We start from the raw sequence: 13319 nt of genomic DNA on the forward strand, positions 1-13319 counted from the left end.
TTCTACAGGTCTTCAGCTGTTCCTGTGGGCCTGTGTCTTGAGTTCACCAGGCAGCTTTCTTGCAGCAGAAAATTTGGTCTTACCTGTGGTCCCGAGGCTCAGGTTTGCTTGTGGGGTGCTGCCCAGGGGCTCTCTGCAGCGGCAGCAACCAGGAAGACCTGTGCCGCCCCTTCCGGGAGCTTCAGTGCACCAGGGTTCCAGATGGTCTTTGGCTTTTTCCTCTGGCGTCCGAGATGTGTGTGCAGGGAGCAGTCTCTTCTGGTTTCCCAGGCTTGTCTGCCTCTCTGAAGGTTTAGCTCTCCCTCCCACGGGATTTGGGTGCAGAGAACTGTTTATCTGGTCTGTTTCCTTCAGGGTCCGGCGGTGTCTCTGGCAGGGGTCCTGCCGCTCCCCCACGGGAGCCCAGAGGCCTTATACAGTTTCCTGTTGGGCCAGGGATGTGGGCAGGGGTGAGCAGTGTTGGTGGTCTCTTCCGCTCTGCAGCCTCAGGAGTGCCCACCTGACCAGGCGGTTGGGGCTCTCTCTCACCGGGTCTGGGAGCAGAGAGCTGCTGCGGGCCGGGATCCGCGGGTGTGGGACTTCCGGTAAACACAGAACGTGCCCGGTCCTAGAGAAATTCTGCTTCCGTGTGTCCCAAGCTCACCAGGCAGCTTTCTTGCAGCAGAAAATTTGGTCTTACCTGTGGTCCCGAGGCTCAGGTTCGCTCGTGGGGTGCTGCCCAGGGGCTCTCTGCAGCGGCAGCAACCAGGAAGACCTGTGCCGCCCCTTCCGGGAGCTTCAGTGCACCAGGGTTCCAGATGGTCTTTGGCTTTTTCCTCTGGCGTCCGAGATGTGTGTGCAGGGAGCAGTCTCTTCTGGTTTCCCAGGCTTGTCTGCCTCTCTGAAGGTTTAGCTCTCCCTCCCACGGGATTTGGGTGCAGAGAACTGTTTATCCGGTCTGTTTCCCTCAGGTTCCGGCCGCATAATACATTTTTGTGTGTGTGAAATGACTGTATATATGAAGCTGCTGATAATAAAATCCAAGAGAAAACACATAAATATCAACACACAAATGACTTTTATGACTGGTTTGTCCTTATTCATCAAGAGAAATGAAAAGACATTGCCATAAATGCTTATACTAAAAGTCTCAGCTCTTGGCCAAAAAAATGTATTTAGAGCTTTATAAAGCCTTATCTCAATCAGATATTATGGTGGCTGATGTGGAAACAACAGAGTCAATAAGTAAACAATAGAAAGATGGGTTATTCTGAGACAAGAGAGTTTTTTCTTTCTTTTTTTTTTTTAAAGATTTTTTAAATTTTATTTAATGTATATGAGTACACTGTCTCTGTCTTTAGATACACAAGAAGAGGGCGCCAGATCCTGTTCCAGATGGGTGTGAGCCACCATGTGGTTGCTTGGGATTGAACTCACGACCTCTGGAAGAGCAGTCAGTGCTCCTAACTGCTGAGCCATCTCTCCAGCCCAAGACAGTCTTTTCAATACAACTGTAAGTACTAGAATATAAATCTTCATTGTACCTCTAGAAGAAACTCAAATATAGAAGTTAAAACAGAACATGTAACTTGGGTCTAAGTTCCATATTACATTTTAAGCAATGCTAATGAGTAAAGGCTTAATTTATACACAAATGGTAATCAATGGAATGTGAGAAATACAAGCAATGACTCCCTTAACACATGAATTATTAGGATTGCTTAGATTACCTCTGATGGTAGACAAAATGTTATTATACAGGCTGAATGATGATGACCCAAAGAAGATAAATATTAATGGTCACAAAGAATATTCAATATAGTAAAAAGAATATTCAGAGATAAAATAAAGACTAGCTTAGGAAGATAACTTGGTGGGTAAGAGTGCTTGCTCTAAAACCAAGAGAACCTGAGGTTGAAACCCTAGTAACTATGGAAAAAAAAAACCACACATGGCTACTTTTTTCTGCAGCCCCAAGAACGATTCACTACAAACTAAGAGCTCTTAAATTTATTTGGGGGAAGAGGGAGGCTGATCTAAACCCAATAGTTTTTTTGATAGGATGACCTAGCTAAAATAGTAGACTGCTTCAGTGAGAGACCCTGTTTCAAATTGATAGTAGAGAGAGAGGGAGAAGGAGAGAGGGAGAAGGAGAGAGATAGAGAGAGGGAGAGAGAGAGAGAGAAAGAAAGAAAGAGAGAGAGAGAGAGAGAGAGAGAGAGAGATTAAAAATTGATTGGGTATTAAGCTAAAAGTAGGAATAAAGGGTGACATTAACATTCCTGACACACTAGTGTCTTTGAATACAAAAGAAGGAAAAGTGTTTGAGGGAAAACCATTAAGTTCTTTTTCAGATATATATAGTATATAGCATTTGAGTGTGTCTGAGACAATGAAGAAGATGCATTCAGTGGGCTTTTGTAGAACACCAATTTGGGATTAGAAAACTTCTTTTCTGGAGATATAAATTTAAGAGCTCTTAGTTTGTAGTGAATCGTTCTTGTTATAACAATTTTAGTTTTTTGGGATGTCCATTCTCCTGAGCATATTTGATCATATTTGAGGTACTCAAATAGGACCATATCACATAGTAAGAAAATTGATATGTAGGATGGAGTAAGAAGGGAACTAGAGCTTTCATGAAACTTTCAGTGTTTTATTGGTAAATTTAGAACTCTGGTTATCTGTTTTCTGCATCACTCCTATAAAAAAGGAAGTGTTTATATATTTTTTGAGATTTATTATCATTTTTAAATCTTTATGTGCATGACCGTATTGCCTGCATGCATATCTTGGTATTACTTTCACTCAGTGACTTAGAGGCCAGAATAGGGTGTAGTATTCCATGGAACTGGAGTTGTAGATGGTTATTAGCTGCCATGTGGATCCCAGAATCAAACCTGGGTCCTCTGGAAGAGCAGCCAGTGTTCTTTCTTTCCCCCCATCTTTATTAAATTGGGCATTTCTTATTTACATTTTACATTTCAAATGTTATTCCTTTTCCTGGTTTCAGGCCAACATCCCCCTAACCCCTTCTACATGGGCTTCCGCTCCCCACCCTCCCCCCATTACCACCCTCACCCAAGAATCCCATTCACTGGGGGTTCAGCCTTGGCAGGACCCAGGGCTTCCCCTTCCACTGATGCCCTTACTATGCTATTCATTGCTACCCATGCAGTTGGAGCCCAGGGTGAGTACTGGCTTAGTCCTTGGAAGCTCTGGTTGGTTGGCATTGTTGTTCATATGGGGTCTCGAGCCCCTGCAGGTATTTCAGTCCTTTCTCTGATTCCTTCAACGGGGGTCCTGTTCTCAGTTCAGTGGTTTACTGCTGGCATTCGCCTATGTATTTGCTGTATTTTGGCTGTATCTCTCAGGAGAGATCTACATCTGGTTCCTGTCAGCCTGCACTTCTTTGCTTCATCCATCTTATCTAGTTTGGTGGCTGTATATGTATGGGCCACATGTGGGGCAGGCTCTGAATGGGAGTTCCTTCTGCCTCTGTTCTAAACTTTGCTCCCTATCCCCTCCCAAGGGTATTCTTCCTTCCCTTTTAAAGAAGGAGTGAAGCATTCGCATTTTGGTCATCCTTGAGTTTCATGTGTTCTGTGCATCTAGGGTAATTCGAGCATTTGGGCTAATATCCACTTATCAATGAGTGCATACTATGTGTGTTTTTCTGTGATTGGGTTACCTCACTCAGGATGATATTTTCCAGTCCCATCCATTTGCCTATGAATTTCATAAAGTCATTGTTTTTGATAGCTGTGTAGTATTCCATTGTGTAGATGTACCACATTTTCTGTATCCATTCCTCTGTTGAAGGGCATCTGGGTTCTTTCCAGCTTCTGGCTATTATAAATAAGGCTGCTATGAACATAGTGGAGCATGTGTCTTTGTTATATGTTGGGGCATCTTTTGGGTATATGCCCAAGAGAGGTATAGTTGGGTCCTCAGGTAGTACAATGTCCAATTTTCTGAGGAACCTCCAGACTGATTTCCAGAATGGTTGTACCAGTCTGCAATCCCACCAACAATGGAGGAGTATTCCTCTTTCTCCACATCCTCACCAGCATCTGCAGTCAATGTTCTTAACTGCTGAGACATCTCTTCAATCCGAGTAAGTTTTTCTTCCTAATTACTCTTTCTATATAATTGGGTAGTAGATAGATTTGAATATATTCATAGGTGTAAAGTATATAAAATCCATGCTCTGCTGAATTTCATTAGTGGTTTCAATGAATTAGGTTTCTACTACTTACATACTGTGATGATTTAATCTTGCTGCAGTTGTGGCAGAAAAGTTAAAAATAACAAGATACCATTTTATTGAATATCTGCTTATTGCTATGTTTATAAACACTTGAATGAGGACTTTGCAAAGGTTGAATTAGTATGTCAGTGACTGTATGTTTTTTTTTATGTGTTTTATGTATACGGCTATTTTGTCTGCATGTACAACTGCACTTCAGAAGAGTATGTTATATTTCCTGGGATTATAATTAGAGATGGTTGTGAGGTACCACATGGGTATGGGTTCTGGGACTTGAACTCAGGACCTCTGGAAAAGTAGTCACTTCTCTTAACCACTGAGCTATCTCTCCAGCCACTGTATGGTTTTAAAGTATTTCTAGACATTGTCTAATTATCCTTCAAAACATTGAGTATAGATGATTCCACACTTCCTCATGAATATTAAACATTATCAATAAATCTTTGCTTGTTTTTAAGTTGTTTTTTCTTCATGAAATACACCAACTTTTCTAGGAAAATGTTTGTTGAAGACTTCAGAAGACAGCAGTTAGTGATGGCTCTTTGTTAACAATGTGACTAAATAAATGTTCTATTCTGAAACTTACATGATGATAATTTTGAGGTGATTGCTTTGGTACATTTAAAATATTTCCAGGTTAGAAAGCTTGCTTCTCTGTTGAATGATATTTTTATACCCTCACAACCTTACCCTTTCTGTGACTTTCAAGGATTCAGGATAAATGTAAAATGTTCCATATTTTGTTCACCAAACTTCTTTTACATAAGAGTGATGAGATAAATGATTGAATTAGAGAAAAACAATATGATGTTGCCAGATTCTATGGTAACTTCGTGAGTAAGTACGCACATTTTCCCCCATGAGAATCTGGTATAAGTTACCACACAGCTGCAAGAGATCTGATCAAGGAAAAGGACCAAGGATGACTTCAGCAAAAGCATTACTGGCTTCCTGTTTCTGTATACTCTAAAATATCATTAGAGTGAAATGCAAAGAGCAAGGGAAAACACTTGGAATAAATCTGAATCCAGATTTGACAAGTCAGGCTGATTTTTGGACGGTTATTCACTTAGCAATTGAATTGTTTATTCTTGTTTATTTTTTGGTTGCTAACATAACTTGATCAGATCAACTGTTCTGGGATCTATACATTTTTCTTCAACCAAAGAAGAAAAGGAAGACTTTCATATGACTTAATCTAATTATGTTTTTAATGCATTGTGCTGATCTAATATTTTCATTAAAGATCAGTGAAGCATGTAACAATACCTGACTTCAGTGTCTTGTTTTTCTCTGTTTCAAACGCATTCACTTCACATGTATTCTTGCCCTGGGTTCTTGCAAAAATTCCTCTGAGGCAAGAACTTTTATCTCCATTTTACAGCAGAGGCGGAACTGAAGCCCAGTGTATTTATCTCTTGCTCTTTCCTCTTGACAGATAGAGGAAATCTCTCATGAATAGAGGTATGACAGTTGCTGTAAGAGTGTAAAAACAAGCTTAAAATAATTTGCCAAAAATATTAGGAATCATAGAATTTTCAAAATGATTTTGAGAATTCAGACATTTGAATAGTATCATTTGTGTTTGATTCACACCAAAATTTTCCACTAAATTGGATTGATTGTAACAACATAGGTGGACATTTAGTTCAAAAAGTAAAAAAAAAAATCCTTTTTAGAGGCAAAGAAATATGTATATTGCTAAGATATCTTGTTCAAATCGTGTGTGTGTGTGTGTGTGTGTGTGTGTGTGTGTGTGTGTGTGTATCTTAACTTGATGACCATGGGACTTGATTCAATTCCATTCAGTTTAATTCAATAACATGACTGAGCCTTTATTACATATACATAGATATACACAATTTATATCATATATATATATATCTATATATAGCACGCGCGCACGCGCGCGCGCGCACACACACACACACACACACACACACACACACACACAACTTATTCTTTCTATCCAGAGGTTGAAGGGGCACTTTAAATGAGATGAGTACACAGAAATAAAAACCACAGTATAATTTAAATGACTAAACATTCTGGATGTTCTAAAAGCATAATGATCTTCTCCAATAAGTAGGAAAGATGTGAAATTTGAACAATACTTTGGCAGAAAACTGGGTAAAAATGTAACCGGTAGTTGGCAGAAAATTGGGTAAAAATTTAATCGGTAGTGGTGGATCTTGAGTTTGTGGAGATGAATTGATTTATACAAAGGCTTGGAGATAAGACATTCTACTGTGTTTAGAGATTGAGATGATTAGTTTGCTTTGAAGCACAGTGTCAATTGGGGCAGAGAAGAAAGTAAGAAGTACTAAGAGAAAAATCATATTTATAGAGCTCTGAGATCCAAGTTAGAGTGTGCCACAGAACTGGTGCATTGTTACGGGTCACACTGAAGGATTTAAGCAACATAGTAGACATGACTGGAGCAGACCATTAAGAAAAAGAAGCTGATAACTCTGTGTAGGACATGTGACCATTTGAAAAATGGTGACACCATTGCAGTACTTGAGCTGTGATAGGAAAATGACACCAAATAAGGAGTTAATGAATACTCTTGGGTAGTGTCTACTGCCATTTTGCTGACAAAATGGAATAGCTGATGAGCTGTGACTGAGTGTGACTCACCAAGTAAAACCAAAGCAAGCAAACAAAAATAAATTAAAATAATAAAACAATGCTATGTATCTAGAGCATTGATTTTGACAACATCACAGTACATTCCCAATGTGATGGTTTGTATATGATTGGCCAACTGAGTGGTACTAATTAGGAGGTGTGGCCTTGTTGGAGTAGGTTTGTCATTGTTGTCATGGGTTTAAGACACTCATCCTAGCTCCCTGGAAGCCAGTCTTTTCATAGTAGCCTTCTGATGAAGATGTAGAACTCTCAGCTCCTCCTGCACCATGCCTGCCTGGATGCTGCCGTGCTCCAGCTTTGATGATTAAGAACTGAACCTCTGAAGCTGTAAGCTCTAGCCCAATTAAATATTATAATTGTTGCCTTGGCCATAGTGTCTGTTCAAAGCTGTAAAATCACTAAGACTAAAGTTGGTTTCAGGGACTAGAGTATTGCCGTGATAGACCTGACCATGCTTTTGTTTGGAAGAATGTGGATTTTGGGACTTTGGATTTAGAATGCAGTGGAATGCTTTAAATGGGGCTTAATGGACTCTCCTAGTAGGAATTTGGAAGGTTTTGTTAATGAGAGTGGTTTGAATTGTGTGGACTTGGCCCAAGTGGTTTCAGTGGAGAATTTCAATATGTGGCCTAGAGTCTGCTTTTGTGGTATTTTGGTGAAAAAATGTGGCTACTTTTCGCCTTTGTCTGAAGAGTCCGCCTGAGGCTAAGGTGAAGAGACTTAGATTAATTGTATTGACAAAGGAAGTCTCCGAAATGCCCATTATAGACTTTGTTCTCTGTTCAAGTCTCAAGAAGAGCATTTTAAACATGTGGAGCAAGCTGAGAATGAAAAATATAAAATATATGGTTTAAGTATTAAAGGGACACCAGAAAGTAAGATTGAGCTGAATCCTGTGTTCAAGGTATGAAATTGAGTCAGACTTTGGGGTAAGATCCTACCCAGCTAAATTTAGATCCAGGCATGATTTTACACATTTTTAATCCCAGGAGACAAAGTCAAACAGATCTCTAAGTTCAAGGCCAGTCTGAGACAAAGCAAGTTCTAGGTGAAGAGCTTAAATACAGTCCTGATGAGACACACCTTTAATCCCAGTAGATAGACGTGCAGATTTCTGAGTTCAAGGTCAATCTACAGAGCAACTTTCAGGACAACCAAGTTTAGGCAGTGAAGGAGTTGGAAATCAGAAAGGTAATGATAAATTAAGAGAATCCAGTCCTGCAAGCAGAACTCAGCAGTTTCAACCATGCAGCTCTGGCTTTATAGTGAAAAATAGAAGGGACTACTGGGACAATTGATGCTGGTTAGCTGGAGCTAAGAAATTAGCGGTGATTAAGGAGTTTCTTTTCTCACTCAATCTATTTGAAGTTCTTTAGGCTTCTTGTATGTTCATGGGCATCTCTTTCTTTAGTGTAGGGAAATTTTCTTGTATAATTTTGCTAAAGGTATTTACTTGCCCGTTAAGTTGGGAATCTTTGCTCTCTTCTGTACCTATTATCCTTAGGTTTCATCTTCTCATTGTGTCCTGGATTTCCTGGGTGTTTAGTGTTAGGAACTTTTTGCATTTTCTTTGACTTTTGTTTCAATGTTTTCTATGGTATTTTCTGCACCTGAGATTCTCTCTTCTATCTCTTGTATTCTGTTGGTGATGCTTGCATCTATGACTACTGATCTCTTTCCTAGGTTTTCTATCTCCATGGTTGTCTCCCTTTATGATTTCTTTATTGTTTCTATTTCCACTTTGAGATCCTGAATGGTTTTGTTCAATTCTTTCACTTGTTTGGTTGTGCTTTCCTGTATTTCTTCAAGGGACTTTTAAATTTCCTCTTTGAGGGCTTCTACCTGTTAACCTGTGTTCTCTATTTTTTTAAGGGAGTTATTTGTGTCCTTCCTTAAGTCGTCTATCATCATCATGAGATGTGATTTTAAATCCAGATCCTGCTTTTCAGGTTGAATGGCGTGTCCAGGACTTGTTGTAGTGGGAGACCTAGGCTATGATCACAGCAAGTAGCCTTGGTTTCTGTTTGTATGTTTGTGTGCTTGCCTCTTGCCATCTTGTTATCATTAGTGCTACCTGCCCTTGCTGTCTCTGAATGGAGCCTGTCCTTCCTGTGATCCTGACTGTGTCAGAACTCCTCAAAGTCCATCTGTCTCTGTGATCCTGTATTCTGGGTTCCTGAAATCCAGGATATGCCACAGCTCCTAGGAGTCAAGTTGCCTCTGGGCTACTGAAATCCTGGTGTGATCAAGCTCCTTAGATCCTATTGTGTCAGAGCTCCTGGAAGTCACACTTTTTCTGGGTATTGCAGGAGTTGGTGGGGACCCAGAGCCCTGGGTTTGCTCTGGGCACAGGTGCAAGCTCGAAGGAATCTGCACCTCTGGTTGGGTGGGTGTTTTTCCCTGGTTCCTGTGGGGGTCCCAGTTACACTGGGTGTTGAGGAAGATGTGTTCTCAACTGTGATCTTGAGTGTGTCAGGTCCAGTGCTTCTGGTTGTGTGCTGGGAGTCGAAATTACTCTGTGATCCTGGGCAGTTCAGACCACCTGGGAGTCTGGCTTTCTCTGGGAATTGAGACGGGATGCAGAGCCAGCACCCCAGGTATGCTCTATGTCCAGGTTCAGACTAGAAGGAACCTTTGCCACCGGCTGGCAGGGGTTCCTTTGTCCCTGCATCATGGGGGGCCCAGTCACTCCGTGTATTGGGGTAGTTGCTGTGACCTCCTCACCTGTGATCCTGGGAGCAAGTTTAAACTGGAAGAAACCTGTGCCACTGGCCAGGTGGGGATCCCGTGTTCCTGGATTTCAGGGGTCCCAGAAATTGGGGTATTGTGGGCAGTTGTGGCCTCCTCACCTGTGATCCTGGGAGTGTTGGAGCATCTGGGAGTCGAGCTTCCTTTGGGTTTTGTGGGACTGGGTGCAGAACCAGTGCCCAAGGGCTGCTCAGTGCAATGGTTCAGACTGGAAGCAAGTATTCAATTTCTTAAAGTTAGCAATGCTAGGTAAGACCCTGATGGCTTGTTTTATTAAAACAAACCAACTCTTAAGGATTTTAAAATTCTCATATTTTCGTTTTTGTTCCTTGTTTTACTTCTTTCTGTTTTCATTTGTGTTGCTAGTTCCAGTTTATGAACTGGCATTAGTTTTTCTATTTTAGTGAATTAAGAAATAATTAGGTGTCATTTTGGGGATCATTCTTTGTATTAATGTAGGTAGTTTAGAATTTTCATTTAGAGTGGGTTTTCCTTCATCCTACATGTTTGACTGAATTGTATTTCCCTCCTCTGATTTGCTCAAAGATATTTTTATTTTTAATTCAATTTCTTATTTCAAAAGTTTCATATAATAATAACTATGCAAATTGATCATACACGTTCACCATTACCTCCCTCAAATCTCATTAGTGGCCCATCTCAACTTCCTCCCAACTTGCTGTCTTCTTTAAGAAATATTTTTATTAATATTCCCCTAAGTCCAGTAAGTGCCATATGCACATAGGTGTGGGCCATTTACTAGGGCACAAGCAGTACTAGTTATTACATTTTCTAAAGAGAGTAATTGTCCCTCCTTTGGCTGTCATCAGTGTCCAGTAGTTCCTCTTGGGTATGGGTGGGACCGAAGAGATTCCTACCATCCAGGCTGGAAATTTGACTGGCTTGATGATGGGTAATGTGCAAATAACCATACTTGCTATAATTTTATTCATGCAACAGCTATGGTTTACCCAAAGTCTGCATTTTACAGATCTCCTTTTTATCTACTGGCATTTACATTTTTTCTGCTTTTTCTTCTGCAAAGTTTCTTGAGCTGTGGAGAGTAGAGGTTGCTAGAGACGACCCATCTGCAGCCGAGCACTCAGTTGTGTTTGGTACTTTGGTCTATTATGGGTCTCCATTTTAACCATCAGCCACTGCAAAAGTTAGCATCCCTGAGCAAAATCGAGAGCAGCTCAAAGGTATGGGTATAAATATTGCCCATAAATATTTTGAAAATCTCCTTTGATCCTGTGGTTATTCAATAACATGTTGAATAAATTTCTCTTGTTATTTATGCCTACTTTCATATTACTGGGATTATGTATAATACAGGGTCTGATTTCAGTCTCCTTAGATTTGATATGATTTATTTTGTGGCAGAACATCCTGGAAAACATTTCACATCTAGTAAAGATCAATGTATGTTTTACTGGTATTGGATGAAATATTTTTCATGTTGTTATGTTCATATTATCTGAAATATGATTCAAGCCTAGTATTTTCCATACAATTGTTATAGGAATTAGAGTATTGAAGCTGCTTTATATTATTGTATTTCTGTCTCTTTCTCCATTCTAATGCATCTTAAATTTTATATGCTCCAATTTCTATAAGTACATATTTATATTTTTATCATATATATATATATGTATCAGGCTATCAGGCTTTAAAGTAATTTCTTATCAAGACATCCCTTCCTCATAAAAATGCTGGACTTGAAAATCTAGGGATATAGGGAATACATCTCAACAAAATAAAATCAATGTATAAGAAGCCCACTATGGTTTTAACTATTGTCATCTTGTTACTTGTTTTCTGGATGTTTTATAAATTCTTTGTTTTTGTCTTCTTGTGTACTTTGTACTCTGGGGAATTCTGCTAGTACTATGTTTTGATTCATTGTATCATGTTTGGATCTTTTATGGCTTTCTGTGATTATGGTAAGACACAAAATATCTGATAGTGATACTATTTCCATCTGAAAATGTGACATGTCATATAAAAAAGTTGTAGCTTTTATCCTCCATTATACAATTTATAATTTTGGTGTCACTTTTTTATGTTATATAATTCATGTTATATATTCCTCAACAACTGTTACTTTAGTTATTTGTGACTGTATCTATTATCAACCTTCATACTACAAATATAAATGACTATCAAACTACTAGTATTATATTGGAGTGCTCTGAATTTGAGTACATTTATATTTACTTCTGAGTTTTATAATTTCATATATTATGTCAATAATTAGTATTTTTTCTTTTCTCTCAAAGAACTAATTTAGGCACCTTCGAAAGCCAGATTTATTACTGAGTTCCATCCATTTGTTTTGTTTTTCTTTTTTGTGAGGGAAATATTGTTCCTTCATTCTGAATGCAAGTTAATATGTATTAATATATCATAATATATTGTATTCACAGAAATTAAAAGTTCATATAATGACTTATTTTTCTCATTTTATTCAATTGCCTCTCTGTATTTTATTGTACCTAACCAAGTTTCTTTAATTCTCCTGTAGGTAGTTTATAAATTTCCACTGGTTTGAGTTCAACTTGAGAGCTATTAGTTTTTTATGGCATCATGATTCTTTGCTGTGTTCCTTTTATCCTTGCATTGATAAATTTTTCAGGTCAGTTACTTCTAAACACTTCTGAGTAGCTTTCTTAGGAAATCATTTTTATATGTACATGAAGGCCAGTGAACCCACTGGCATGGCACAGTTGTTCTTATTGTGAGTAGGTATAGTGATGTAGTGTTTTTGTGTACTTAAAATATCTGTGTTGCAGGGCCTTGGCAAAATAGGCTATTATTGGTGAGTGTTAGTAGCTTTTTGAATACATAAGCACAATGGGGAGTTTTAGCTAAGGGTTTCACTTTTGTTGCTGGGTCTGAGATAACAGGAAGGAAGACACAGGTGCACTGTGCTATAGCGTGCAGGGCTCATAGTGGTTACGGGCTCAGATCCTGAGATTAGAGTTTTGGGAACTACTGTAACACCTGGATATTAAGCTGTGTGTTTACTGTATGAAACTCATCTGGATGTATATAGCCCACCAAACCAGGGTCTTTGATTCTGAGATATACACTAGCATCTTTAATATAGTAGGTAAATATGTAGCTGTAGCTGACTTTTGAATGCAGCACTGAAACACCACAGGGGAAGATGGCATGCAGTAGACATGTAAATTTGGGTCCTAGAACAAGTGTACAGTGGCAACTCAGACTCTCGGGTATGAACCACCACAGAGTAATATGTTAAGACACTGGGATGCTATGACAATGATAGTAGATCACTCCATGTAGTTAAGTAGAATGACAAAAGGGACTTAATGACAGAGTGCACCTGTGAATTAGGTGCTGGGGGGCAGGCAATAAGTGATAACTTTATTATATTGTGAAGTAGAACACCCCAGACACTCAGTCTTTGGAGCCTACTCTATCCAAGGAAACAAAGCACCACAAGGTCACTGAGGGAAGGGTAGTCCTGTATAAATGCTTTGCTTACCTGGGAGTTGAGACAATGCATAAGTTTCCTTGGGAGGTACAATTGTTCAATTTGGCTAAAACAAATTAGTTCCTTAGGAAGCAGAATACTGTGTCAGCTCAAGAACCAGGGCAATAATGATTTTCATTAACTGAGACTCTGGCTCCTGAGGATATTGGT

General features: G+C 39.3%; 1 protein-coding gene across 4 annotated transcripts in view; it reads left to right on the forward strand.

Moving 5' to 3' along the window:
• P2ry10 (P2Y receptor family member 10) overlaps positions 1-13319 on the forward strand; it is a 95933-nt gene that overhangs the window by 41625 nt on the left and 40989 nt on the right. The window contains exon 2 of one of the 4 annotated variants that reach the window (XM_063280021.1): positions 1341-1492. The exons of the other annotated variants lie outside the window; for them this stretch is intronic. The gene's annotated coding sequence lies outside the window, so the exon portion shown is untranslated. The remainder of the gene's footprint in view (positions 1-1340; positions 1493-13319) is intronic. 4 annotated transcript variants of the gene reach the window in all.

Source organism: Rattus norvegicus, chromosome X (genome assembly GCF_036323735.1).
Source record: "Rattus norvegicus strain BN/NHsdMcwi chromosome X, GRCr8, whole genome shotgun sequence".
NCBI classification, from domain to species: Eukaryota; Metazoa; Chordata; class Mammalia; order Rodentia; family Muridae; genus Rattus; species Rattus norvegicus.